The sequence below is a fragment of the Sapajus apella genome, unplaced genomic scaffold (assembly GCF_009761245.1).
Source record: "Sapajus apella isolate SASKATOON/1434 unplaced genomic scaffold, GSC_monkey_1.0 scaffold192, whole genome shotgun sequence".
NCBI lineage: Eukaryota > Metazoa > Chordata > Mammalia > Primates > Cebidae > Sapajus > Sapajus apella.
Window position 1 is genome coordinate 1050082 of NW_022437132.1, and position 26977 is coordinate 1077058.

Here is a 26977-nt window from a genome sequence, read left to right on the forward strand (position 1 = left end):
CCAGACCTAGATCTGAGATGCGCAGCCGTCAGAACCTGCAGAGAACCTGGGAGCTGCCCGGGAGACCCTGGGGAATGGGGTGTGCATGTTGATGAGTGGGCTGCGCCAGGGCAGAGCCCCCTAGAAGGGTACGGACGCGCCATGCTCGGGGAATGGCCTTGGGGGCCTCGGGAAGGGGGACCAGGGGTAGCGGAGCCTCAGCCAACAGCCCATGCCGTCCAGCCCGGCAAGTATGTGCCGTGCCTGGACCCGCCTTCGATGGGTCTTGGGGTGCCCGTGGGGTCCAGGCCCCTTTCCAGGACCTCACTTTCCCGTCCATGCTGCTGCTGCTGGCCAGAAAGGCCACGTGTCCCAGCAGCAGCAGCAGCGGATGCTCTCCAGGCTGGCTGGGGGACACCGGCCCTCACAGCAGGTAGGGGTGGGGTACACTGTTTTGGGGGCTCTGAGGCCCGGCCTGGCTGCCGCCTCCCTCCTGGTTGAGGAATTTCTGGGAGAACAGTCAAATCCCCAATTTATCAGCTTGGCTTTATCTCCAAAACCTCCTACCATTTTCCAGAGAACAAAATTAAAGAGGATTTAGCAGAGATTTGTCGTCTGCCGGAGCAGGGCCAGGGACGGCTGCTGTGGCAGAGGCGGCCGACGGCCCCAGCCCCACCCAGTCCCAGAGTCTCAGAGCCCAGCAGCAAGGACGACCCCCAGGTGACCAGGTGCAGGTAGGCAGCCCATACACCACGTCCGAGACGGGCCTCCCCTCGGCACACAGATGAGGAGGCTGAAGCTCCAAGAGGCTCCAGCAGGCAGCAGGTCTGCAAGGCAGCCTCTGGGGGCGGCCACTTTCCCTGGTCCCTGTCCTCTGGCACTCCCTGGCTTGTGGGTGGCCCAGGCACCTGTGGGCTGTGTCGGGGAAGGTGTGGGGCGGGGTGGAGGGGCGCCTCAGAGCTCTAGCGCTCCTGGGGTCAAGAGGCTCTGGCTCAGCTTCTGAAGATGCTCGGGGCAGGCAGAGCCCATCAGCTGCTTCGAGAGAGAAGGCCTGGGGGTGGTTAGCAGAGCAGGCTCGGAGGAGTGGGACAGTGTGCATTCTCCCCACCCCGCCACCAGGCCCCCAGCCGCCCCACACACGCACACGGGAGGGAAGCCTCCGGTCAAGGGCGTGGAGATGGAGCCAGTGCCTGGGCGAGCCCCGCCCACTACACGCTGTGTGACTTCTAACACACGCTGGGTCCCTCTGCACCTGGACTGCAAGCCAGGAGCCCCATGCCACGTCGCAGGCTGTGGCCACGCGGAGCCCACGTGGCTCCTGTCCTCCTGCCGCTGGCCTCTTGATCTAGGGACGCATGAGGCTTGCCCAGCAGAACTGTGGAGGAGACGCACACTTCCCCACAGACTGGTGGGGGGGCAGGGCCCCAGAGTACCAGGGGTGCATGAGGGGTTCCTTCTTCTCTTGGGGTGTTGGGGGGCCTGACGCCCACAGGGCTGGGCAAGAGGGTAGGAGGCTGAGGCTGGAGGACGGCTTGAGCCCATGACTTTCTTTGATACCTGCCTGGGCAACATAGGGAGACCCCGTCTCTATAGAAAAGTTTTAAAATTTAAAAATTTAGCCTGACGTAGTGACTCACAACTGGGGTCCCAGCTACTCAGGAGGCTGAGGCGGGAGGCTGGTCTGAGCCTAGGAGATTAAGGCTGCAGTGAGCAGAGTGCGCCCCTGCACCCCAGCCTGCAGCAGAGTAGACTCCACCTCAAAAAAAAAAAAGAAGCACTGTCATCCCTTCTGCAGCATGACCAGGCAGGGGTCCCTACGCCCCAGACACACCCTACCCAGTAGCTCCTCAGTCGCCTTCCCATGGTTTCCCAAGCCCCAGGGGCCACCTCGTCCTTCTCCCTAGAACTGGGGGTGGCTGCCCCGCCAAGGGACACGTGCGGATGTCGGCAGAGGACCTCTGTTGTCACGACGTGGGCGGGGAAGAGGCATTCCTGGTACCTGGTGTGTAGGGGATGCTGCTCAGCTGCCCCCAGGGCCCAGGACCCCCCCACAGCAAGGGTGAGCAGCCAAGCACCCGCAGGGCCCAGATGGGGATGCCGCCCCCGGGACAGGCCCCTTTCCTGCTGGAAGTCCTGAAGAAACGCCAGAAGCGGCCTGTGCTCCCTGGAAGCAGGCACCCCCGTGCATGGGAGGGGAGGCCGGGTCTGTGGGCAGCAGGCGGAGAGCCTGGCCAGGCCCTCACATGCCCAGCACCAGCCTGGAAATGGAGAGGCCGGGCTCCACCCAGCACTTACACCAAGGAGCCCTGAAAATCGATGCAGAGAAAGCTGTCCGCACAGCTCCAGGCCCCAGAGGTCCTCCCGGGGCAGGACGCAGCCCAGAACCACTTAGCTAATGGAAGGGGCGTTCAGAGCTGGGCCTGTCCACCCAGGAAGCAAACAGCCGAGGGTGCTGCGGGGCAAGGTCACTGCGACCGGCTAGAGCCAAGTGGGGCCCTCCTCTGCCTCCCCCATTCACCCCCTCCCACCCTCCCCCGACTCGGGGTCCTCAGCCCCCAGGATGCCCTCCCCAACCTCCAGCCCATGACCTGTGGTCCAGGAGGCCCTCCCCGCCCCCACCTTCCTTTCCACAGGGGCGGCCTTGCCCTGGAGCCCCCACACCCTCACCTCTCCCCTGCCCAGGTGCTCGGTCACCCCTCACCCCATCCCCACGGGCCCAGGACAGCTGAGGCCCTGCCCCCCGCCCCCCACAGCTGCATGTGGTCACCATCGGCCCCCACAGATGAGGAAGCCGAAGCTGCAGTATGGGGAAGCGCCCCCCAGCCCCGGAGCCGGGAGCGCCGGCAACCATACTTCCCCGTTCACCTATGACTCGGGAATAAACAAGCGGGACAGCCTGATGACTACTTTTGAGAATCAGGTCAGGTTGTTCCCAAGGCCAAGAGGAAGGGAGGAGGGAGCCCGGGGTGTCTCGGATGACCCGGTGGAGCAGCCCCGACACGCTGCACACGGCCACCACGGGGGGAAGCCGGGGAGGGTCTTCCAGCTGGGCAGGGGCCGGGGCCAGTGCAGAGGCATGGAAGGGTGTCGAGACCCCCGGGGCTGGGGCTGCAGGGTCGGGAGGGCCTCGGGCCAGGGCTTTGGATTCAGCTGCGCCCCCCTGCCTGCATCCAGACCCCCAGAGCTGGCCAGGCCGCGTGCTCGGCTCCACAGATCCACGTGGGTCTGTCGGGAGGGGACCAGGAGGGGTCAGATGGGCTCCTGCCAGGGGTTCAGGTCAGTGCCAGTGTGGGGCCCCCGCCTCCTGGGGCCGCAGGGGAGGGCTGGGAAGGTGTGGCTGGCTGGGGGGCCGGGAGCCTGAGAGAGGCGGAAGAAGGGTGGAGGTTCCACTCCGGCCCAGGCTGGCCTTGTTTTCAGTCTGAAAGGTCAGGTGTCCCAGGTGCTGTCCATGCTCCTGCCTAGGTGCCTCTGAGGTGGGCTCAGGTGTGACCGCAGCGCCTGCAGGCGGATGCCCCTCCCAGCTGGGCTCAGGTGTGACCGCAGCGCCTGCGGGCCGATGCCCCTCCCAGCACGAGTCCTGGTGAGGCCCCACCTCCCCGGGGTCGGGTGAGGAAAGGTCGGAGCAGCGCCTGCAGGGAGGCCTTGGGAGCCCCGGTCTTGGGCTCTGAGCCCCCTGGAGGCCAAAAGGGCAGTGAGGAGGCGGGAGGGGCACTCAGCCCCCAGCCCCAGGCCCACAGGCCCCTCTGCCTAGCCCAGCACCTGTGTGCCCTGCCTGCTGGGCCTGGAGCGGCCTCCTCGGCAAGGTGAGCTCTGCTCCGTCACTGCACAGGGCCCAGGACGCTGGGAAGGAGAGGGAGTGGGCACTGACGGTGCCAGAGCCTGCGACGGGCTGCAGTGCCAGCCTTGTGAGCGGCCGCCCAGCCCTTGGCCTGTGAGCCCTGAGCAGAAGATGGAGTTGCGGTGGTGACCCCAGGCCACCCAGATGCCAGCGGCGTGATTGCAGCCAGTTCTCTGAAAGCGCGTGGTTATGCTGGGCCCCGCATCGCCTGTGTCTCTGGGTGCCACTGACCGGCTGCCTGGCTGACGTGGGCCCTCGAGAGGTACAAGGACGTTTCTGGGAATCTGGCCCCCCTTTCCTGGGGGAGGTAGGCGCAGGCGTGGCCTCCCCAACATCCACCAGTGGAAGGCGAGGTGTCCTCACTCAGGGCCCCGCAGGCCCAGCCAGGCCAGGCTCAGACCCCGCCCTCCAGGGCCTGGCGGCTCCAGGTGGGTGTCACTGAGAGATGACCCGCCCGCCTGCAGCCCACACAGTGAGCCTGACGTGACACCCGCTGCCGGCCAGCAGGGTGGGGGCACGTGCCTCACAGTGCTAATGCACTTGGCATCTTTATAAATCTTGGTTTCCTTCACAGGAGAGGAAAGGGCGCCCTGGGACCCCACCTTGGCCAGGAATGGGCATCTCAGTCTAACAAACAGCACCTACTCCAGGTGGAAGGAAATTCTTTCCCAGGGGGCTGAGGCCCGGTCCTGTACCCTCCCCCCAGTGCCAGCCACGCCCCACCAAATCCCACCCCGGCCACTCTCCCTTCCAGGGGCTCCCCAGGCCAGCCTCCCTGTCTCCCTCTTCCCATCTCTCCCCAAATCTCGGGCCCACCCAGAACCTATGTCTCCCCATCCTCACACCCACCCAGCACCCATCTCTCCCCCATCCTCAGACCCACCCAGCACCCATCTCTCCCCCATCTTCAGGCCCACCCAGGACCCATCTCTCCCCATCCTCGGCCCACCTGGGACCCCCTCCTGATGCATTCCACCCTGTGCACCGAGCTGCCCTGAGGCACAGCTGAGCGGGCTCCTGACCAGACAGAGGGGCCTCCAGGGCTTTAGGTGAGTGGCTGTGCCCCCACTGCATAGGCCCGGGGCCGCCTCCAGGGCACATTTTGACCGTGGACAGAGTCCCAGAAGGACCACTGCTCAGCCCTGGTGTGGGCATGAGGCACCCCTTTGCCTGCAGAGGCCCAGCCACCCAAGGCCAGCAGACCCTGGACAGAGGCCCCAGCAACCCCCCTTCCCAAGGGCTGGCAGGAGTGGTGGCATGGCAGCAGGGATGCAGGGCCCATCTGGTGGGAAGGGGGCTGGGCTGCCTGGAGATGACAGCATGTGCATTTATGTCACATTTGCCATAAGCTGGCAGCGTCTGCAGTAAGGACTGCCCTGAGCATCATCGCTCAGGGCAGAGATTAGCTTCCTGGGGCCGAGAACCTGGCGTCAAACAACACACCGTCCTCCCAGGCCCACACCGTCCTCCCCGGCCCCACGCCGTCCTCCCCGGGCCCACGCCGTCCTCCCCGGGCCCTCGCCGTCCTCCCCAGGCCCTCGCCGTCCTCCCACGCCGTCCTCCCCGGCCCCACGCCGTCCTCCCCGGCCCCACGCCGTCCTCCCCGGCCCCACGCCGTCCTCCCCGGCCCTCGCCGTCCTCCCCGGCACCGGAGGCTGCGTCACATCTGGGCATCGCAGGGCCTGGCTTCCTCCAGGGAGGATCCTTGATGCCTCCTCTGGCCCTGGGGCCCCATTTCCCAGGCTGTGACTGTTTTGGGTGCTGGGGTCTGGAGGGGCTTGGGTGTGGTGTGTCCGGCCGGAGGCTTCGGCCAGCGAGGTGCAGGAGGCCGTCGTGGGAGACCGGGTTGGGTGGGGGGGGGGCCACACGGGTGGGGCAGGTGCCCCCAGGGGTCTGACCGTGTTTGGCCGGTTAACAGACCTGAGGAGGCCGCAGCCCTCACCCACCCGAGACTCTGGCCGGAAAGGAACCCGAGTGGCCACAGTGCACTGAGAATGTGGCCTGTTTCTACGACAGGAGCTCCTCCTGATCTCAGTGGAGAAACGTTCATGGGCCTAGGGAGTGCGGCTGGGGGTGGGAGCCCAGCAAGGGTGGGGGTTCCCACAGCTGCACCCCTCCCGCTGGTGTCCTGGGCTGCCTGGGCCTCCTGGAGCTGGGTACCATCTCCGGCAGGTCCCCTGACCCCAGGGTTCCTCTCGAGAAACCTGCTCCCCTGGCACCCGGGTCTCAGTTCGGACATCACCCGCACCTCAGCCTGCCAGCTTGTAGGCTGGAATTCTCCCCCGGAACTCCTTCCCATGCATAGGGGGGAGGCCTGGAACGCTGCACCCCCTCCCCCAGAGCCCTGAGCTTGGCCAGGGAGGGTGTCCAGTCAGTGGAAGAGCGGACGTGAGGGCGAGTTTCAGGGGCAAGACCCCTCCACGCATGCCAGTGGCCAAGCTCACCTCTGGGCACTCCCAGGGGCCGGGCCCAAGCCGGGAGGGTCTGATGTCCCCACCCAGGGACCAAGCTTGCCTTCTGGGGGGACCAGTTCACACACACCCCAGCCCAGGCGGGACTTCTCCGTGCACTCAGGTTCTTCACTGAGCACACGGCGTCCTGCCTGAGCTCTGGTCTGCAGGGTCAGTGATAAATTGTTATTTTTAAACTCTTTAATGGTGTGTGAGTGACATGATGGGGCTCGCCATCCCATAATTGTTCCAGATCAATAGGGAGCGTTCGGGTTCAGCCAGACTGCTGCCAGGCCGCCCCTCGGGGCCCCCGCCTATCCTCAGCTCTGTCTGGATGCCCCAGACGGCACCGGAGACTCAGAGGCTAGGGAAATCATTTCTGGGCAGACACAGTGGCTGAGTGTAGAGAGGCCTAGGGAGGGCTTGGCTGGGCCTGGGTCCCCGAGGGGCTGGGGCTGAGAGCTTCAGCCACAGCCCCGGGCAGGGCACATGTCCTGTCTGGCAGCCGGGGCCACCCAAGGTCCAGGCTGAGGCAGGTTCCCGTGGAGCCCCGGGGTCCTGCCCAGAGGCCCCGCCGAGGTTGCAGAACACCGAGCTGGGATGGGGGCCCAGGTCCTGGGCTGGGGGGCTGGGGGGCTGACTCAGGGCCCTCCCTCTGCGGCCACCCCGCCCCCAGTTTCAGCGGCCACCAGCACCTGGGGCCAGCCTACAGGCAGGCTTTGCACCTAGAATCTGACCTACACGTTGTTCCATTGATAAGGGGAAAATCCCAGAATCCGGGAGGCCCATGTGCCTCCCCTCCGGCCTCCAGTGCGCCTCCACCTCCCCCTCCGGCCTCCCGTGCGCCTCCATCTCCCCCTCCGGCCTCCCATGCGTCTCCCCCTCCCCTCCGGCCTCCCGTGCGCCTCCCCCTCCCCTCCGGCCTCCTGTGCGCCTCCCCCTCCCCCTCCGGCCTCCCGTGCGCCTCCCCCTCCCCCTCCGGCCTCCCGTGCGTCTCCCCCTCCCCTCCGGCCTCCCGTGCGCCTCCATCTCCCCCTCCGGCCTCCCATGCGTCTCCCCCTCCCCTCCGGCCTCCCGTGCGCCTCCACCTCCACCTCCGGCCTCCTGTGCGCAGTTGAGGGTGTTGTCCGCCTGCAGGCCCCAAAGCTGCAACTGGGCAGCCCTTAACCTGGGACTGGCACTTGTGGTCTTCGGAAGCATCTGGACCTCTGCAGGAGCCTTGGCTTTGGGCTTCCGGGGTTGCCAGGTGCCTGGATTCCTGGCTGCCCTCTCTCTCCAGGACCCCAGGAGGGAGAGACGGGCTGACCCGGGCCTGGCCCCAGGAAGGAGCCCAGCAGTACCGGAGGCTCGGGGTGGGGGGTGCCCTGTGCGGCTGCCCTGTGAGCTGCAACAGGCCCCTGGCCACTGCCTGATTAGGAAAGCCCCTCCCCTGCCCCCAGGACAGACCCCTGTACAAAGTTGGGACTTCCCTCCAGGGACCCATTCCTCCTCAGCCGGACCAGGGGAGCCTCCCGCACTGCCTGCGCTGCGTCCAGGACCCCGGCGTCCAAAGTGGGCCAGGCTGGACTGTGGGGCCAGGGGAGGCTGGGCAGCTCTTCAGATCAGCTCCCAGGTCAGTGCTGAGTTTAAATTCACGTTGCTGGAGCAGGTGCTCCAGGCTGGGGGAGGGGCTCGGCTCTGCGCTGAGGTTGAACCCTGGGCCCAAAGCTGTGAAGTTCAGATTTAACAGCAGGAAGCCAGGGCAGTGGCAGGAGGTGAGGGCGATGGGAGGAGGCAAGGGCGGGGGCAGTGGGGGGGGGTGAGGGCGGTGGGGAGGGGGGGGGGGGGGAGGGGAGGGCGGTGGGGGGGGGTGCCAAGGGGGGGGGGGGCCGGTCAGGGGAGGACATAGTGGAGGGTCTGTGGTGAGGGCGATGGGAGGAGGTGGGCGCGGGGCGGGAGGCACCCTGGTCATCTTGGTGCCAGCGCCCCTCCACCCCGTGTGGGCAGCCCCAGCTGGTACCTGAGCAGGGGACACCCCAGGCCCCGGATGCCCTGGGTCACACAAGTATTTGGAAGTGCAGATCATGGCTCAGGTGTGAAACCAAAGCCCAGGTCACCCGGGGACCCCTGAGCTTCCTTTAGGGGCAGGTCGGGGCACAGGCCACTGGGCCACAGCTGTTTAGAGCGGGCTGGGCCCCCGTGGGGCAGGGACACTGAGGCTTATCCTTGCCTGGAGGTGGTCTCATGGAAGGATGGGGCCGCAGCCAAAGGCCGCCACCCACACGGCTGCCTCCCCTCCAGCCAGGCCCTGACCCTTCTGGGGGCATCTGCAGGACCGGACGTTCAGGGAGCACCCCAATCCCACCTGAACTGGCAGGTCTGAGTTCAGGAGCAGATGGACCACAGAATGTGCCGGAAGACCCTGCCACCCACCCAGCAGGATCCTGAGTGGGCCCGGTGGGGTGCCCTAGCTCCCCTGCCCAGAGGCCGGGCTCAGCCCTTGGGAGGTGGAATGCACTGGATCCCTGCCAGCAGGGTGGACATCCTGGGGTCCCGTGCCCTCATGCCAGGAAGCCCTGGACAGCGTCCCAGGGCGGTGGGGGGCCTCCCAGGTGGGCCCTCTCTGGCCCTGTGTCCCTGATATCCTGACATTCCTCTGTTGGAGCCCATGGGAACACCACCCTCTGGCCTGCAGGGGCTCTGGGCTATGGTCACCCCAAACTGTCGGACCGCCACCAGGCACCCAGGATGACCATTGCACTTTTGGGGAAACAGGCCTGTGGAGATGGGGCTACACCCTGGTCCTCCCAGCAACCCTGCTGTGTGCAGAGGCCGATAGAGATCCAGGGGGGCTGCACCCGGCAAGGCCTCTCGTCACCGTGGCCCAGGCAGAGGGGACAGGTAGCTCCTGTCGTCATTGTGTGTCCAGCAGGAAGGTCCCTGCCACCCCCCGAGCCTGGAGTTCCATCTCGGCTCTAAGCCACACCAGCTGCCAAGAGAACAGTCAGCCCTCCCAGGAGCAGGACGTGGGGGTGGGAGCTCCCAGGGCCACCCCTCCCTCTCCCTCCTGTCCAGGTGAACACATCCGTGCCTTAGCAGCGGCAAGACGTAAACGTTGGAACCTGGGTTCCTCCACCCTACGGAGAGGAGACGCCAGATGCTCCAGGCGTTGCCTGGCAACCCCGCTGCCTGCACGAGCCCCTGCGCCCACGCAGGCCCAGCCCGCCTCCACTCAGCACCTCCTGCTTGGGGCCCCAGCGGGCCAGGCCGGCTCCCTGTCTCCGGGGGTGGGCTTGGGCCCATAGGCCCGGGTGGTGGAGCGGAAGGGGGCCTGGCTGAGTCCCCTGGGCGGGTGGTGTCTGCCGCCGACTCTCCCACGCACAGAGTCCTGGTGTCCGGGGACACTTGCTCCCAAAAGACAAAGAGAAAGCCAGGGAGTCCCCCCGAAGAGCGCCCTGGCCGCCCTCCATCCTGAGTGACCTCCCCCTGGAGCCCCGGCCTCTCTGCCATCCGCTGATGAGGAACTGAGGCGCACGGCCTGGGCTGGCCGGTGGCCAGGTGGCAGGTGGGCCCCATGAGGGGCAGGACCGGCTGATGTGAGAAGTAGAAACCCAATTTTAGCCCCGAGGGTGATGGCGCCCGCTCCCCGTGTGATGTGTGATCCGAGGCTGACCTAGGCTGTGTGAGGCTTCCAGTGAGATCAGTGTCCTGGCGGCAGAGGGTAGAGGGTCCTGAGTCTCCAGTGCCTGAGCCGGCTCCACGGTCACCTGGCGAGGGAGGCCCAGGTGCGGAGGGCCACCTGCAATCGTGCGTCTGGGCGAGAGCTGGAACTGAGAAGCCCCTGTCTCCCCCACCTGCCACCCATCCCCGCCCAGGGCTCACCCCATCCGGGGTCCCTTTGTTGCTTCATCGCTGCAGAGGCCTCCCCAGCCCGAGAGACCCACTTGGTCACCCTCCCAAAGGGGTTCAGGATCTCTCACCCCTTCCGTCCCCTCCAGGGCCCCGCTCCGCCCCAGCCAGTCTGGACCCTGGAGATACCGTGGGGACAGAGCCGGCAGGGGGCCTGTGGGGGAGAGCAGGGACTGGAATCGGGGCTGGGAGGGAGACAGCGGGCACTGGGGCAGGGCCGTCCTGAGCCAGGCAGGGGAAGCGCTGGGGAAGCTGCTGGGAGGTCCCCGAGGATGGGAGTTGGGGCTACACAGGAGGGGATGGCGAGGGCAGAGGCCCAGTGCGGACGGGGCCGCCCCAGCTTCAGGGGAGGAGACACGAAGGGTGCAGGGCGGCCCCAGCAAGGTCAGCGGACTCGGGGAAGGGTCGTTCCTCAGCTCTATTCCCCACACCACCCAGCTCCAGGGACAGATCCCAGCTCCGGGCCCACCAATCCAGGACGGGCAGAAGTCCCTCCCCACCAGGGCTTCCCCTCCCTAAACCCCCACGGCCCTGGGGCTTCCTTGCCACAGCCCCCACTGCAGTTGGGGGGCGCTCTGCCGTCACCCCACCTGGATGGGACAGAGTCCAGCCTTTCCCTTCTCCCAAAGCCAGTGAGTGGCCTCCACACCCCCGAGAACCTGTGTCCCCTGAGGGAGGAGGCGCCCAGCCCCGTTCTCCTGGGACCCTGTGGCCCTGCCTGTAGGGTGGCGTGGGGGACAGGGGTGAGGGCCTGTGCTGGGCCCGGGCAGTGGCCTGTTCTCAGATCCCGAGCCTGTGTGTCCTTCCCCGAGGTGGGATGTGCGGCTCTCCCCTGTGGACGGAGCTGGGGTGGGGGCTGCAGCCGCTCCCTCCCCTGACGTCCCCTGCATCAGGCTTAGCCCCAGAATCTTATGTGTTCACTGAGCAGAGGTGGCTGGGGGCTTTGGGGACCAGCTCAATGGAACCCCATTCCCCACTACAGGGGCCAGGTGCCTTCTCAGGACCCGCTCATTTTGCCCAGGAGGTTGGCAGGGGCAGTGGCTCAGCCCAGGGTTGGGGGACAGCTTGCAGGCCCCAAGATGCCCAGGGCCCTTCCTGAGGTCAGCCTGGGACAGATGCCCCTGAGAGACCCTGCACTCAGCACAGAAGGCCTGATCCTTCTGAGGCTGTTCCTGCCAGCCTGGAGAAGGCACAGGTGGGTGCAGGGGTGGGCAGTTCCATAATCAGGGCGGGGTGTCTTCACCTGGGTCTTGCTAAATAGAAGGAAGCCACGTCTTCCAGTCTTGGGTGAGCAGGAGCACCGGGCCCTGGTGACGACACGAACCCCGGATAGGCTTTGTGGATTGGACACTTGCCTGGGGACCCCTTGGTCTCTTCTGAGAAGTGCTGTGGGCTCTGCCAGGGAACCCCCTTGCTGCTCTGTACCTCGTCAGCAGAACGTCTGGGCATCCGGGATGAGTCCTCACCAGGACCCTCGCAATTGCCGCTGACTAGAGCACCACAGTTCTCCCCAGTCCAGGAAGCCTTCCTGGAAGAGGAGGCGCTGAGCTGCGCAGGGTGGGGAGTGACAGTTGGGGGTCCTGGCGGGGAGGGGGTGTTCGGTCCTGGGCCACATCTCACACTTGGGGTCAGCCGGCATCTCACTGAGCACCTACTGTATGTGGGAATGGCTGGGCTGGGCGGGGTGCAGAGAACATGGGGAATGGCCCCGTTCCAGACAAGACAACAGAGGACCTGCTGACAAGGACTCAAAGATGACGGACAAGAGGGCCCCAGGCAGCCGGCCCCCATGTCCGCAGGACACCCCATCCCCCTGCTGCCCCGGGGAGCCGTCAGTGTCGCCGAGCTCTGGGTCCCGGGGGGCGCCTGCTGAGGTGCGTGCTTCTCCGTCCCTGTCCTGGCCTCGCCCGTGGTGGCCAGGGTGGCCAGGCCCCGTGTCCCAGCCTCTCCATAGCCTGGGCTTTGCTTTCTTTCAGGTCCTGACGGGCAGGCGTTGGGGTGGGGGCAGGGCTCTGGACGCACCCTCCAAGTAGGCAGCTGCATCCCTCCCTGGTCTCCCATGAGGCCCCTCCTGAGAGCCTGGGGGTCCTTGGGCAGACCCCAAGGAGCCCAGGCTGACCCCTAGAGCTGGCCCTTCACCCACCAGGACCTCTGGGTCTGAGCCCACATTCCTTCACCTGTAACGGGCAGTGGGGGCCATGCCCTGACTTCTCAGGTCACCAGTGCAGCAGCAGGGGCTGAGAGGCCTGGCTCGCCGGGGAGCGGTCGCCCCACCCGGCGAGGCCGCACAGACGCCTCTCGGCCCACACGGACGTGTGCTGGAAACAGGCAGTGTCTGCCTTTCAAGGCAGCAGCCCCGGAAACCGAATGTTTTGCTTTGGGATCATGCTGCCCAGGGCGCGCCACGCCGAGCTCTCCAGCCTGTTTGTGAGGAGGGGGCGTGGACTGAACCCCACAGTCCTGACGCTTTGGTGTGTCTGCCCCGAGGAGGCCAGGCCAGGCTGGGGACACGCCTCTCGTTAGCAGGGGAGGTCCCGGGGCTTTCCCCCACCCTCCTGCCCCTGCATGGTGACCCTCTGAGTGCTGAGGGCTTTCGCCAGTGACCTCTGTGGTGGGGTCTAAATAACCAGCTCCCTCCTGACCAGACACGGGGGAGCCCCGTGCCCACTGCTCTGGGGCCCCTCTGTGGCTCTCGAACCCAGCCTGGCCGCCCTCCTCCCGGGCCTGTCCCTGCTGCGGGGTTTTCCTGGAAAGGCTGCACAAGGTCCATGTCTCAGGATCTGCTTCTGGGACACCTGCCTGATTCAGCCAGGGACCCTCAGCCTTCCCGAAGCTGTCTCCCCTCCCTCTGCTTGCCCCGCCTCCCCGAGCAAGCTGCCGCCCCAGGCTCTGGCTGGGTTCACAGGAGGGTAGCATGCTTCACCCTCAGGGTGAACACCCGGGCCTCGTGTGTTCCTTGCTGGGGCGTCTGCACCGCCCTGCGGGTGGAGACTCGGCGTGCAGGGCTGCCAGCTGGGGTGTGTCGCCTTGTTCGGTTCTGCTTCTCCCACTGTGCCCTGGGACCCCCACAGCCCGTGTGTGGAGGGGGGCAGGCCCATGTGTCCTAACCCTAGCAGCCAGCCCAGGGCCTGGCACCCACATGACGTGCCTGTGGACCGGGAGCCTCGCCCCACTGCAGCGCACAGGAGTCCCTGTCTCATCTCCCCAGCTCTTCTCCAGGCTTCACACCCTGCCCAACTCTGCTTGCACCCCTGGGAAACGGCTAGCCTGGCCCCCACCCCCAACTCCTTGCTGTCTGGGAGCTCGCCTCCGCCTCAGAGGACAGCTTTGGCCACTCCCTGCAGCACTGGATGGTGTTTCCTGGGGGCGAGAGGCACAGCTCATTTATATGAAGCAAATGGTTGGAGGCCCCTCAGGGACCCGAGCCCCTGTCCTCCAGGCGCCTACCCAGCCTGAGGAGCCTCAGGGCCTGCAATGGCCACAGCTGTCCTTTCTGGCCTGAGCAGCCTCCCAAGGGAGACTCTGGTGTGGAGGCTGGGGACGCCTTCACTTCCAATGAGCTGGGGGCAGGCCAGGGTCCTCAGTGACCCCCAGGGGCTGCCCAGGAGGCTGGAGGAGAAAGACCAAAGGCGTGGTCTGGCATCTGGTGAGGGCTGGGGACAGCTGTGGCGGAGGGAGCCAGAAGGTTGAGGACAAGGACTGCCTCAGGCCCCTGAGTCCCTCTCCTCTGAGGTCTGAGTGGTGGGTGGCCCCGTTCCCAGGTCACACGCCAATGACCTTTGACCCGCAATTTACCTGTCACTGATAATTCTGTCCCCCCCCCCAAGGTCACCAGCTTCCCGGGGCCCACCTGCGGACCTGTCCCAAAGCCCCACACTGGGCAGGACCTGGGGAGTCGGCGGATGGGGAGGGCAGAGGGGTCCTGGGGCAGGTCAGCTCCTCCCCAAAGGGCCTGGCCTGCTCTTGCCGTCTGCACCTAAAGCACCCCCAAGCTGGGCGAGGCTCCCCTAGGTGGGCTAGGGGCCAGATGCAGTGGGGGTGGGGTCAGGTGTGTTGCCCGCTCCTTGCCCACACAGCCAGTGTCACCCCTTCCCAGCCTGCGGCTGCCCTGGCTCCGGAGACCTCAGTATTGATCCCAAGACCAAGATGGCCGTCCGGGCTGCCTGCCCAGCGCCTCCTGGGAACCTTGGGCCAAGGTCCCGGCATGTGCCCAGAGCCCAGCTCCAAGGAAGCTCTGGGAGCCTGGGCAAGCCCGGACGAATGTGCCCGTCGGGTCTTCCCCGGGCCTGGGTCAGCAGGCCTGCCTGAGCTCAGGGCTGCAGAGGAGCCTTCCCGGGGGTGAGACGTTCAGGGGTGGGCCTGCAGCACCCAGGCAGGCTGCAGCGCAGAGATCCCCAAACTCCCACCCCTCCCCCCACGCGTCCCCCTCCCTGCGCCCACTCCTGGTCCCTCCTGCCAGTGTGCCAGCCTTGGCTTGCTCCCCCACGGGCAGGAGCGACGCCTTCCAGTGCAGAACCCCAGGCGTCTCTGGGTGCTGGGTCCCCGCCGTCCTTCCAGGCCTAGGGACAGTGTCCAGCACAGGAGCGGGCACAGTCCCAGTGAGGGTCTAAGTGCCAGGACCTGCCTGTGCGCTCCTGGACAGACCTCGGGGCCTCCCTTGGCCTTGCTGGGGCCCGGCTGGTCCAGAAATTTCCGAGCTGCCCATGGACTGGAAGCTCCATGGTGGGTTCCGGTGGCTTCTGTGACTCACGCCACCCCGGGGGTGTGGAATGACAGCAGCTTCTCTCCCCATCCTGAAGGCCACAGGTCCAACAGCGGGTGTGGCCAGGGCCGCTCCCTCCGGGCAGGGTCCTTCCCGCTCCCGGGCTTCCAGGCTGCGATCTCTGCTCTGAGGACGCCCGAGTTGGAGCGAAGGCCCCCGAGGATAATCCCACCTGGAGGTCCTTAACGAGGCTACGTTTGCAAAGACGCTTTTCCCGAGGGCATTCCATCCACGCGCTCCGGCCTCCCCAGGCCTGCATCCGCCTCGGCTGGAGGGAGTGAGGGCCTTGGAGGCCAGCCCCGTCCAGCAGAGGAGACCCCATCCTGCGCCTCCCAGCCCGGCCCCCACCTCTGCTGTCCCTGCAGCCCTGGAGGGCAGCCGCGTTGCCAGGACAGCAGACCCGACGCCGGTCCTCCGGAGCAGCACGTGCTCACATTCGGGGGTCCACAGCCTGACCCTCCACAGGTGAGAGAGCTCAGGGCCGCTCTCTAAGAGAAGGCACAGCCCGTGGAGAGCAGGGCTCACAGCTGGCCTGCTCCCGAGATGCCCCTCCCCATGAGGACAAATCCCCCAGCACCAGGACCACCTCACGTCCCCTCCTGACCCCCACAGGGCAGAACCGCCAGGTCTGAGGCCACCTGCTTAATTCCAGAGCAGCTCCCTCCCGTGATCAAACAGGGGCCTGAGATCAAACAATTCATTAGGAACTGGTCCTGGGGGAGCCTCTGCTGCCTAGAACTGGCTGCAAATCAGCCAGCGAGGGGCGGAGGCCGGGCTGGGGCAGGAAACGAAGAGGGGGCTCGGTGGGGGGCTCGGTGGGGGGCTCGGTGGCGCCGTGTGGGGGCTCACTGGGGGGCTCGGTGGGGCCATGTGGGGGCCAGGAAGGGGCACTTGAGGACACATGGGGTGCCATGTGGGGTCTGCATGGGGTCTGGGCTACACATGGGGTCCTCATGGAGTCTGTTGACCCACGTGCTCAGCCACGTCTGCAGGACCACGGTACCCACAGCCCTAAGTGCACAGGCCACACAAGGTCAACGCATTCTAGCACATTCTGGGGCTCACCTCCTGCTGGCCCACTGCTGAGACAGACGCTGTGCCCACCACTGGCTCTGCCCACCTGGGGGGTTCAGGTGAGCTCCTGAAGCTGCAGGGCGATGGCTGCCCGTCTAGGCTCAGCTCAGAGCAGGCGGAGCAGGCCAGGCAGGCTGGCGGGGGGCTGCCGAGAGACACCCTGGGCAGAGGCCTGGGCGGCCTCTGGGCCCCAAGTGAGCCGGCTGTTCCACTTTTGCTTATAAAACACCAAAAAGCCAACTGCCTGCGGCCCAATGCAGCCGCTCCCCAGGCCTACCCCCTTAGGTGGAGGGAGTGAGGGCCTTGGAGGCCAGCCCGGTACAGCAGAGAGGCGGCCCCATCCTGCACCTCCCAGCCCGGCCCCCACCTCTGCAGTCCCTGCAGCCCTGGAGGGCAGCCGGCTGCAGGAACAGCAGACCCGAGGCTGGTCCTCGGAGACGCGCAGCTCCCCGCCGCCCTGGGGCCTGCTGGGCATACGACAGGTGTCCAGACGCGCTTCACCTGCTGGGTGTTTGGGGGTGGGGGGATGGGAAGAACCTCAGTCACAGGGCCCCGCCCCTCCCGGGCTCTGTGTGCCCTCCGGCAGAAGTTCCACGGGAATAGCCAGGGCAACCGTGGGTACGCCGGGCCCCAGCCAGGCACGCGGCTCCCGTGGCTCACAGCCGTGGGTACGCCGGGCCCCCGGGCCCCAGCCGGGCACGCGGCTCCTGTGGCTCACAGCCGTGGCCACCCTCCGCACAGGAACAATGACTAAAATCATGTCACAAGTGAGGCGTCCAAGGCTCAGGCAGTGAGGACACCTGCCCAGGTCAGGCAGCCAGGAGGGCGTCCAGCCTCAGGCCCGATCTGCTCTGAGTGGCCCGGCGAGGCCTCAGCCAGGTGTGCGGGGCCCACGCGCAGGGCTGCAGAGCGTCTGTGAGGCTCAGGCCCCTCCGTCTCCAGGCTTCTTCCTCCTTGCCCTTTTTCTCCCCCAGCCCTGATCACGCCCCGAGGGCCAGCCCAGGACCGTGGCCATGGGAGTCCTCAGGAAGCGTTGGGTCCACCTGGAAGGCAGCCATGGGTCTGGCCTGTGTGTGGGGCTGTCTCTCCAGTTCCCGGGCCTGCAAGACATCGTCAGGCCTGCTCACCACTTCCTCCCTGCGGGCCGGCTGACACTCTGCAGAGCCCACTCGGCCCAGCCCTGGGGGCTCTGTGCCGGAAGCCACCCCCAGGGAGACCGAGAGCAAACACCACAGGGGCGCACAGTCATGAGGGCCATCCTGCCGGGAAGTTGGCGTGGACACAGGACACCAGGGCTGCAGGGCCCCCAAGGGCTCCCTGACACCCACAGAGCCCACCCCGGCAGAGCCAGCTGCACCGTGCTGGGAGGAACGTGGGCATCCTGGGCCTGGGATCGGTGCACGGCAGAAGCCCTGCTGGGTGGGGTCTTCATGGACCACGGAGGGCAGTGGGACCAGGCACCCGCCCACCCCACCCCACCCAGATCTGCGTCCCTCTAGGAGTCCACTCAGAGACACCTTTGGGGAGGGTGGGCAGGGCGGTAGCTGCCATCTGGAAATTCTAGGAGAACCACCCACTCTCCCTGGGGGCCAAAGACCAACCGTTCCCAGGTGTGAAAGGGAGGGTGGGAAGAGGCTGGTGGTCCATCTTCTCGGGAGAGCACGGTTAGGGATGCTGTCTGATGAGCTGGCCAAGGTCCCAACCTCCCCAGAAAAAAGCCCCAGCCTCTCCCACCGTCTCAGCTGCCAATTCAGGGCCACACCCTCCCAATCCACCCGTGCACTCCGAGCCAACAGCTTTGGAAGAGCGAGCCCCACTGCCCACCTGCGCATATAGGATGCAGCCCTCCCCTCCGAAAGGAAGCCAGGGAGCGCCTGCTGTATACCTGGTAGGCGGGGCCTGGGTGTCCCGGCTCTGGAGTCCCTGCCTCCCAATTTCATTGTCCGTCCCCGCTGCTGCCCTGGCCGCCGCCGCGCTCCATCAGCGCCTTCTGTTTAAATATTTAATTCAGTTAAACATTAAACCTCTTCCAAGTCCCAATTGCAGCCAATCGATTCTCCAGCGCAGCTGTGCGGGCCAAGCTGGCACTGTGTCCCACCCTGACGACGTTGGGTGGCAGCCTGGGGGGTGGGGGGTGCCTGGAGGCGGGGGCTTTTGGTGTGGACCCAGTGAAGCTCCATCCCCTGCCCTTTACCTATGAGACCCCTGCCCAGCACGGCAGCCCCACACACAAATGGTCCCAGCCTTGGGTCCCCTCCAGTCCCCAAGGACTCCATTGGCTGGAAACATGAGAGAACCGTCCTCCGCAGCTCACACCAGGGTCCACCCTGTGCCCAGGGCCTGGGATCACCCGAACCATTCAGGGTCCTGTTTTCCCAGTCAGGGCCGGAGGTGTGTGAAAACCTTCCCCGGGGTGAGGCTGGGCCACAGAGGGGGACCCTGAGAATCAAGGCCTACTTCTGTTCGAAATTGGCTTTCTTTCGTTTTCTTCCTTCTCTTTTCCTTTTTTTTTTTGAGACGGAGTTTCGCTCTTGTTACCCAGGCTGGAGTGCAATGGCGCGATCTCGGCTCACCGCAACCTCCGCCTCCTGGGTTCAGGCAATTCTCCTGCCTCAGCCTCCTGAGTAGCTGGGATTACAGGCACACGCCACCATGCCCAGCTAATTTTTTGTATTTTTAGTAGAGACGGGGTTTCACCATGTTGACCAGGATGGTCTCAGGTCTTACTTTCTACCTTTGAATGATGCGCCTTATGTTTTTCTTTGTAAATATCACGTGTATCATCTTTTTCAGTCTAAGTCTTTTCCCCGAAGGAGTTGTTTCGGCAGGAAGCAGGGCGTGGAGAGGCTGAGGTCTGTCTGCACCCTCCGGTTTCTTCTTTGGTGCTGGGTGGCGTCTGTGGCCAAGTGTGGACTTCTGGGGGCAGTGACCTCTCCCATCGCAGTCCTGGGATGCTCTTCCATCGTCGTCCAGCCTCTTGCTGCTGACGAGAAGTCTGCTATCTGTCTTGTGTTGTCTAAACACCGTTCCAAGAAGCCTTCAGACTTCCTACTTAATAAAAAGATCCTTTCTTGGGCTGGGCGCAGTGGCTCATACCTGTAATCCCAGCCCTTTGGGAGGCCGAGGCAGGTGGATCATTTGAGGTCAGGAGTTCAAGACCAGCCTAGACAACATGGTGAAACCCCGTCTCTACTAAAAATACACAAAGTTAGCTGGGCGTGGTGGCACGTGCCTGTAACCCCAGCTACTCTGGAGGCTGAGGCAGGAGAATCAAGCCCTTCCAGGAGGCAGAGGGTGATTCTCCAACCTGGGTGACCCAGCAAGACTCCATCTAAGAAACATCCCTTTTAGGGCTGGAGTCTGTGCTTGACACTCGTAACCCCCACACTTTAGGATTGCTTGAGCCCAGGAGGTCGAGATCAGACTGGGCAGTATAGTGAGACCCGGTCTCTACAAGAAATGTTTAAAATTAGCCAGTTGTGCTGATGCACACCTCTAGTCCCTGCTACTCTGGAGGCTGAGGTGGGAGGATCGCTTGAGCCCAGGAGGTTGAGGCTGCAGTGAGCTGTGATTTTGCCACTGCACTGCCAGCCTGGGTGACTGAAAAAGAACAACAACAACAAAAAAAAAACCTGTCTCAGAAGAAAAAGAAAGAGGCCGGGCGCGGTGGCTCACGCCTGGAATCCCACCACTTTGGGAGGCCAAGGTGGGCAGATCACGTGGTCAGGAGATCGAGACCATCCTGGCTAGCATGGGGAAACCCAGTCTCTGTTAAAAATACAAAAAATTAGCCAGGTGTGGTACGTGTCTGTAGTCCCAGCTCCTTGAGAGGCTGAGGCAGGAGAATCGCTGGAACCCGGGAGGTGGAGGTTGCAGTAAGCTGAGATCACACCCCTGCACTCCAGCCTGAGCAAGAGAGTGAGATTCCATCCTTCCATCCTAGAGCCCGGGGCCTGTGGAAGCCCAGACTCCTCTCCGTGACTGCTTTTCTCCCCAGGAGATTTCTCTCTCCCTGACCTTCCCCTCAGCTTGGGTTCTGGTTTATTACGAGTCTGTCTCAAAAATAAAAATAAAGACCTCTCTTGGGGACCCTGGGGGTCTCGAGCTCCACCTCGCTGAGCCTACATGGGAATCCACTCCTAAGTATCCTGGCTGGGATTTGCTATGTTTCTTAAATCTGAAGGTTCCTGTTGTTCACCGATTCTAGAACATTCTCAGCCATGGTGCTTCAAATGCTGCTTCTTCCTCAGTTTTTCTCTTTTCCTTCTGGAACTCCTTTTTCTGTTTGTTTTGTTTTTCGGAGACAGAGTCCCACGCTGCGGCCCAGGCTGGAGTGCGGTGGTGCAATCTCAGCTCACTGTAGCCTCCGTCTCCTGGGTTCAAGTGATTCTCCTGCCCCCGCCTCCAGAGTAGCCGGGATTAAAGGCGTGACCACCACGCCCAGCTAATTTTTGTATATTTAGTAGAGACGGGGTTTCACCATGTTGACCAAGACGGCCTCCACCTCCTGACCTTGTGATCCGCCCACCTCGGCCTCCCAAAGTGCTGGGATTACAGACGTGAGCCACCACTCCTGGCCTGGAAGTCCTTTTAAAGCAGAGGTCAGCAAATTTTTCTGGAAAAGACTAGATAAGCGTTTTAGGTGTGGTGGCCAGATGGTCCTTGTCACAGCTGTCCGACTGTCAGTGAGCATGAAAGCAGCCACAGGCAGGGCATGAACGGCCAGGGAGGCTGTTCCAGGAAAACGTTCTCTGTGAGAGCCGCCGGTAGGGCGCACGGGCGCAGGCTAGAGCCTGACAAACCTTGCTGTCCCTCCTCCAGGTCTCCGATTTCCTGTCGGAGGTCTCAGGTCTCCCTTTCATGCATCTTCCCACATCTCACGTATTTCTATATATTTTCACATCTTCTAATCACTCAGTGGGGCGTTAGGGTGATTTCCTGCACCTTTATCTTCCAAGTCACTAATTCTCTCATCAGCTGTGCCCAATTCACTGTTTAACCCACCCACCTGCTTTCAATTTTGGAGATTATAGCAAAAAAGTTAAGTTTTACTCTTCTTCCCTGACACATTTTTTTCTTTTTTTCTTTTTTTTTTTGAGACGGAGTTTCGCTCTTGTTACCCAGGCTGGAGTGCAATGGCGCGATCTCGGCTCATTGCAACCTCCGCCTCCTGGGTTCAGGCAATTCTCCTGTCTCAGCCTCCTGAGTAGCTGGGATTACAGGCACGCGCCACCATGCCCAGCTAATGTTTTGTAGTTTTAGTAGAGACGGGGTATCACCGTGTTGACCAGGATGGTCTCGATCTCTTGACCTCGTGATCCACCCGCCTCGGCCTCCCAAAGTGCTGGGATTACAGGCGTGAGCCACCGCGCCCGGCCTCCTGACACATTTTTTTCTTAGGATGATGATGATGATTGAGATGGAGTCTCACTGTCACCCAGGCTGGAGTGCAGGGGCGCGATCTCGGCTGACTGCAACCTCCACCTCCCGGGTTCAAGCAATTCTCCTGCCTCGGCCTCTCAAGGTGCTGGGATTACAGCGTGAACCACCGCGCCCGGCCCAGGATGCCCGTTTCTGTCCCTCTCGGAGGCCACGTGGAGGCCAACGGTGCATGTATGTGGGCCTTTTCCAGTCTGCCTCATGGCGGAGGATGCTGCCTGTTGAGGACCCCAATTCCAATTCTGCCTCACCTGGACCCGAGGCTTCATCCCATGTCCTCATGCCAGTCCACACCCCAACACCCTGATTAAGAAATGGGAACCCCTTCCACACGTTTAATAAAATAAGATAAAAAAAGAAAAAAAGAAATGGGAATCCCGGGCCAGGTGCAGTGGGGGCTCTCGCCTGCAATCCCAGCCGTCTGGGAGGCCAAGGCTGAGGTCAGAAGTTCAAGACCAGCCTGGCCAACATGGGGAAACCCCGTCTCTATTAAAAACACAAAAATTAGCTGGGCATGGAGGTGGGTGCCTGCAATCCCAGCTACTCAGAAGGCTGAGGCAGGAGAATTACTTGAACCCGGGAGGCAGAGGTTGCAGTGAGCTGAGATCGCATCACTGCACTCCAGCCTGGGTGACAGAGCGAGACTCTGTCTCAAAAACCAAAAAACAGAGAGAGCTGGGACTCCCCCTCCCCAAGGCCCTGGGGCCGCCGCGGTGTCCGTGTGGGCGTTACTGCCTGGGTCTGTGCTGGTTCACTCCTGACGGCCGAAGGTTCCCTTTCCGGTCCAGTGGACTCAGCTAAGCACCCACAGCAGTGCCGGGGCTTACCCAGCGTCTCGGTGGGGAATTTTCAGGTTAGCCTTCCCTGTTACTGCCCTGGGAACTCCCGTGGACACCTCGTACATCCCTGCAAAGCCTGTATCTCTGGTCCAGGGCTCCTCAACCAGATCCAGGCGCCCCTGGAAGGCCTGCCAGGGTGACCAGCCTGCAGCTGCAGACGGCGGCCGGGCCATGCTGTGGGCGTGGCACTCCAGGGGCCCGGAGCCGGCGTTGAGACTTGTCCTGGAGGGGGTGCGAGACGCTGGCAAGCGTGCTGCCCGGCTTCCAGCTAAGGCAAAATAGAGAGGAGACTGCGGTCCTGGCAACGCACAGAGTCACCACACGTGGCTGCTTGATGCACCTGCGAGGAAGTCACCACAGAGGGGTCTGAGCTCCAAGCCAGAGGCGCCTCCCCGGGACACCTGAGACAGTGCCAGACCCCGCACCAAGGCTGCAGAGGAGGATGTGTGAGCGAGGCTGAGCGCGCCCAGGTCTCCTCGAATGACGCGGGCGAAGGAGGGGCCGGATTGTGGGGGGGGGTACTGCACGTGGGGCGTCGTTTCTGTGGCCCGGAGGGGAATGGCCACGGCAGGCAGTGCCCAGGTTGGTAGGAGTCCCTCTAACTGTCCTCCCAGCCCAGGTTAGATGGTAGCCCTCCTAAAAGATATATTCATATCCCAATCACGTAACCTGTGCAGGTCACTTTATTTTGAAAAGAGCGTTTTCAGGTGGAATTAACTTGAGCATTTTGAGGTGGGGTCATCCCAGGTCACCTGGGTAGGTCCTAAATCCAGTGACAGAGTTCGTGTAAGAGAAAAGAGACGGCCAGGCGTGGTGGGGGGCGCCTGGAATCCCAGCTACTCGGGAAGCTGAGGCGGGAGAGCTGATTGAACCCCGGAGGCTGAGGTTGCGGCGAGCCGAGATGGTTTCACTGCACTCCAGCCTGGGTGACAGAGCGAGACTCTGTCTCAAAGAAAAAGAAGAAATGAAGAAAACCCAGCTGCAGGGAAGGCTGTGGGCAAGTGGAGGTGTAGCCTGGAGCCACGCAGCCACGCAGCCACAAGCCAGGCAAGGCCACGGGTGGTCAGCAGCGCCAGATGCCGGGGGAGGCAGGCAGGGTCATCCCGCAGTCCTGGGAGTGACAGGGCCTGGCCAACACCTTGAGTTTGAGTTCTGGTCCCCAGAGTCCTGAGCCAGCACCTTCCTGGTGGCTGGGGCCACCCTGGGCGTGGTTCTTGCCATGGTAGCCTTGGGACCCCAACACAGGTGCTCCGAGAGGCCTCCCTGGTGCTCCTGAGACCCACCATGGCTTTCATGTTTGCTGCTGCTTGTTTTTAGAGGCAGGGTCTGACTGTCACCCAGGCTGGAGTGTAGGGTGTGATCATGGGTCACTGCAGCCTCGACCTGTCAGGCGCAAGTGATCCTCCTGCCTCAGCCTCCCAAGTAGCTGGGACCACAGGCACCACCACACCTGAGGAAAGACGAGATAATAGGTTGGGTGTGGTGGCTCACGCCTATATTCCCAGCACTTTGGGAGGCCGAGGAGGGCAGATTACCTGAGCTCAGGGGTTCGAGACCAGCCTGGACCACAAGGCGAAATCCGTCTCTCCTAAAAAATACATACAAAAATTTAGCCAGGCGTGGCTGTGTGTCCCAGCAGTCCCAGCTCCTCGGGAGGCGGAGGCAGGAGACTCTCTCAAACCCGGGAGGTGGAGACTGCAGTGAGCTGAGATTGCACCACTGCATTCCAGCCTGGCAGCAGACTGAGATTCCATCTCACAAAAAGAAAACAGAGAGAGAGATGCGGCAACACAGTGAGTACACCTTTAACACTTTCAGGAGTCCCAGCACTTTGGGAGACCGAGGCAGGCAGGTCACCTGAGGTCAGGAGTTTGAGACGATCCTGGCCAACATGGTGAAACCCCGTCTCTATTAAAAATACAAAAATCACCTGGGCGTGGTGGCAGGTGCCTGTAATCCCAGCTACTTGGGAGCCTGAGACAGAAGAATCGCTTGAACCTGGGAGGCAGAGGTTGCTGTGAGCCAGGATACCATCACTGCACTCCAGCCTGGGGGACAACCAGACTCCTCAAAAAAACCAAAAACTACTTTAAGGAGCTGCCAAACTGTTTGCACCCTTTCACATTTCCAGCTGCGGTGCAGCGTTCCGCTGCCCACATCCTCACCGGCACTGGGTGCCATCGTCCCACCCTGAAACCGTTCCGACAGGTGAGAAGAGGCGCCCAGCTGTGGGTTTGCCGCGTCCTCCCCTCGTGACCGTGGCGTGAGGTTTCTTTTCGGTGGTATGATCTCGGCTCGCCACACCTCAACCTCCTAAGTAGCTGCGACCAGAGGCGCACGCCAACATACGCAGCTAACTTTTGTATTTTTGGTAGAGACGAGGTCTCACTATGTTGCCCAGGCTGGTCTCCAGCTCCTGCGCTCAAGTAATCTGCCTGCTTCGACCTCCCAAAGTGCTGGGATGTTGGGTGTGAGCCACCGCACCTGGCCTTGATTTTCTTAATGGTATCTTTTAGTGAGCAAAGTGTTTTTACTTGATGAATCCTAATGTATCAGTTTTCTTATGTTGATGTTTGTGTGTGTGTGTGTGTTTTGGAGATGGAGTCTCCCTCTGTCGCCCAGGCTGGAGTGCAGTGGCACGACCTCGGCTCACCGCAACCTCCACCTTCTGGCTTTAAGCGATTCTCCCTACTCAACCTCCTGAGCAGCTGGGACGACAGGTGTCCGTCACCACGTGCAGCTAATTTTTGTTTTTTGCTTTTTGTTTTTGAGACAGAGTCTCGCTCTGTCCCCAGGCTGGAGTGCAGTGAGGCGATCTCAGCTCACTGCAACCTCTGCCTCCCAGGTTCAAGCGATTCTCCTGCCTCAGCCTCCCAAGTAGCTGAGACTACAGGTGCGCCCCACCACACCCAGCTATTTTTTGTATTTTTAGTAGAGACGGGGTTTCACCATGTTGGCCAGGATGGTCTTGATCTCTTGACCTTTGTGATCCGCCCGCCTTGGTCTCCCGAAGTGCTGGGATTACAGGCATGAGCCACCTCCCCCGGCCTAATTTTTGTGTTTTTAGTAGAGACAGGATTTCACCATTTCAGCCAGGATGGTCTCAAACTCCTGACTTCGAATGAATCCATCCACTTCAGCCTCCCAAAGTGCTGGGGTTACAGGTGTGAGCCACTACACCTGGTCTGATTTTGTGTTTTCTTTTTTTCTGAGACAGTCTTGTTCTATCGCCCAGGCTGGAGTGCAATGGCGTGATCTCGGCTCACCACAACCTCCGCCTCCTGGGTTCAAGCAATTCTCCTGCCTCAGCCTCCCAAGTAGCTGGGATTACAGGCACCCACCACTGTGCCTGGCTAATTTTTGTATTTTTAGTAGAGACGGGGTTTCACTGTGTTGGCTAGGCTGGTCTTGAACTCCTGGCCTCAGGTGATCCACCCGCCTCAGCCTCCCAAAGTGCTAGGATTACAGGCGTGAGCCACTGCACCCCGCCTGTGTTTTCTTTAGGAAATATTTGCCCACACCAAGATCATGCAGCTATGCCCCTCTAATGTCCTGTGGAAGCTTCGCTGCTTTCCCTCCCCTGGGCAGCTGAAGGGTGTGTGTGGTGGGAGGCAGGGTGGCCGCTCATTCTGGGTTTATCTAGTTTCCCAGCACCGACTGCTGAGAAGCCTCCTCCTCCTCCAGGGTCTGCAAGGCAGCTTTGCTTTCTCTGTGCTTTCAAGATTTTCTCTTTATTTTTAGACGTTAGAAGTTTCACTGAGATGGGCTTGGGAGTGGTTTTCTTCCTATCGATCCTGCTTTGGGCTGGTTGAGCATTCTGGATCCTAAGTGCACGCTTTCTTCCCAGCGTATTTGGGAAATCTGGGGCTGTGCTCTCGAACTGCTTTTTCTCACGAGGCCTCTGAGGCTCCACGGTATATGCATTAAACCACTTGAACTTCATAAATGTCTCTGAAACCCTATTTCCCTCCTGCCACCCTCCCCCTTGAGGGCTGTCTACTGTCCCTCTTGGCCTGACCACTCGGACTCCAATCCATTGCTCAAGGCCAGAGTGTGAGGCCGAGACCCCCAGGGACCGCTGCCCGCAGACAGCCTGGCGCCTCCTCCTGATGGCACGCCCTCGCCCCGCTCCCATCTTCCCCAAACGCTGCTCACACCCACTCCCCACCTTGAGACCCGCCCCCCACCCCTGGCATCCCCCGATGTGCAGGCCGGGGTCTCTCCCACCTAGACTCACCCGACCTGGCACCTGTCTCCCGTGACTGACCTCCGACTGGGTCTGACGGCAGGGGCTGCTTCTACCTTCTCCCCGAGCCTGGCACTCTGTACCTAGCCAGAACGTCCTGGGCGCACGAGGAACACGGAACCTTCCAGAAAGGAGCATCCTACTTCCCGGCATCCCCAGGCTGGGGGACTCCAGAGTCCTCTTTACCAGCCAGCCTCAGCCCACCGAGAGAGATAAGTCAGGCACCAAGGCCAGTGGGGGTGAGGACAGACAGGACCCTTGCGCCTGCGGGCAGGGGCTGGACCACAAGGCAGAGGTGGCTGGGCTCTCTGCCACCCTGGCCCCTCCTGCAGCCTGTTGGACCCATCCGGAGGCCAACACCCCTGCCCCTTCCCCCAAGCCTGAGAATGCTCAGGGACCCTCCCGGACATTGCCCAGCACCCTCCCAGGCGTCACCCAGCACGCCTGGCCAGAAACAAGAGT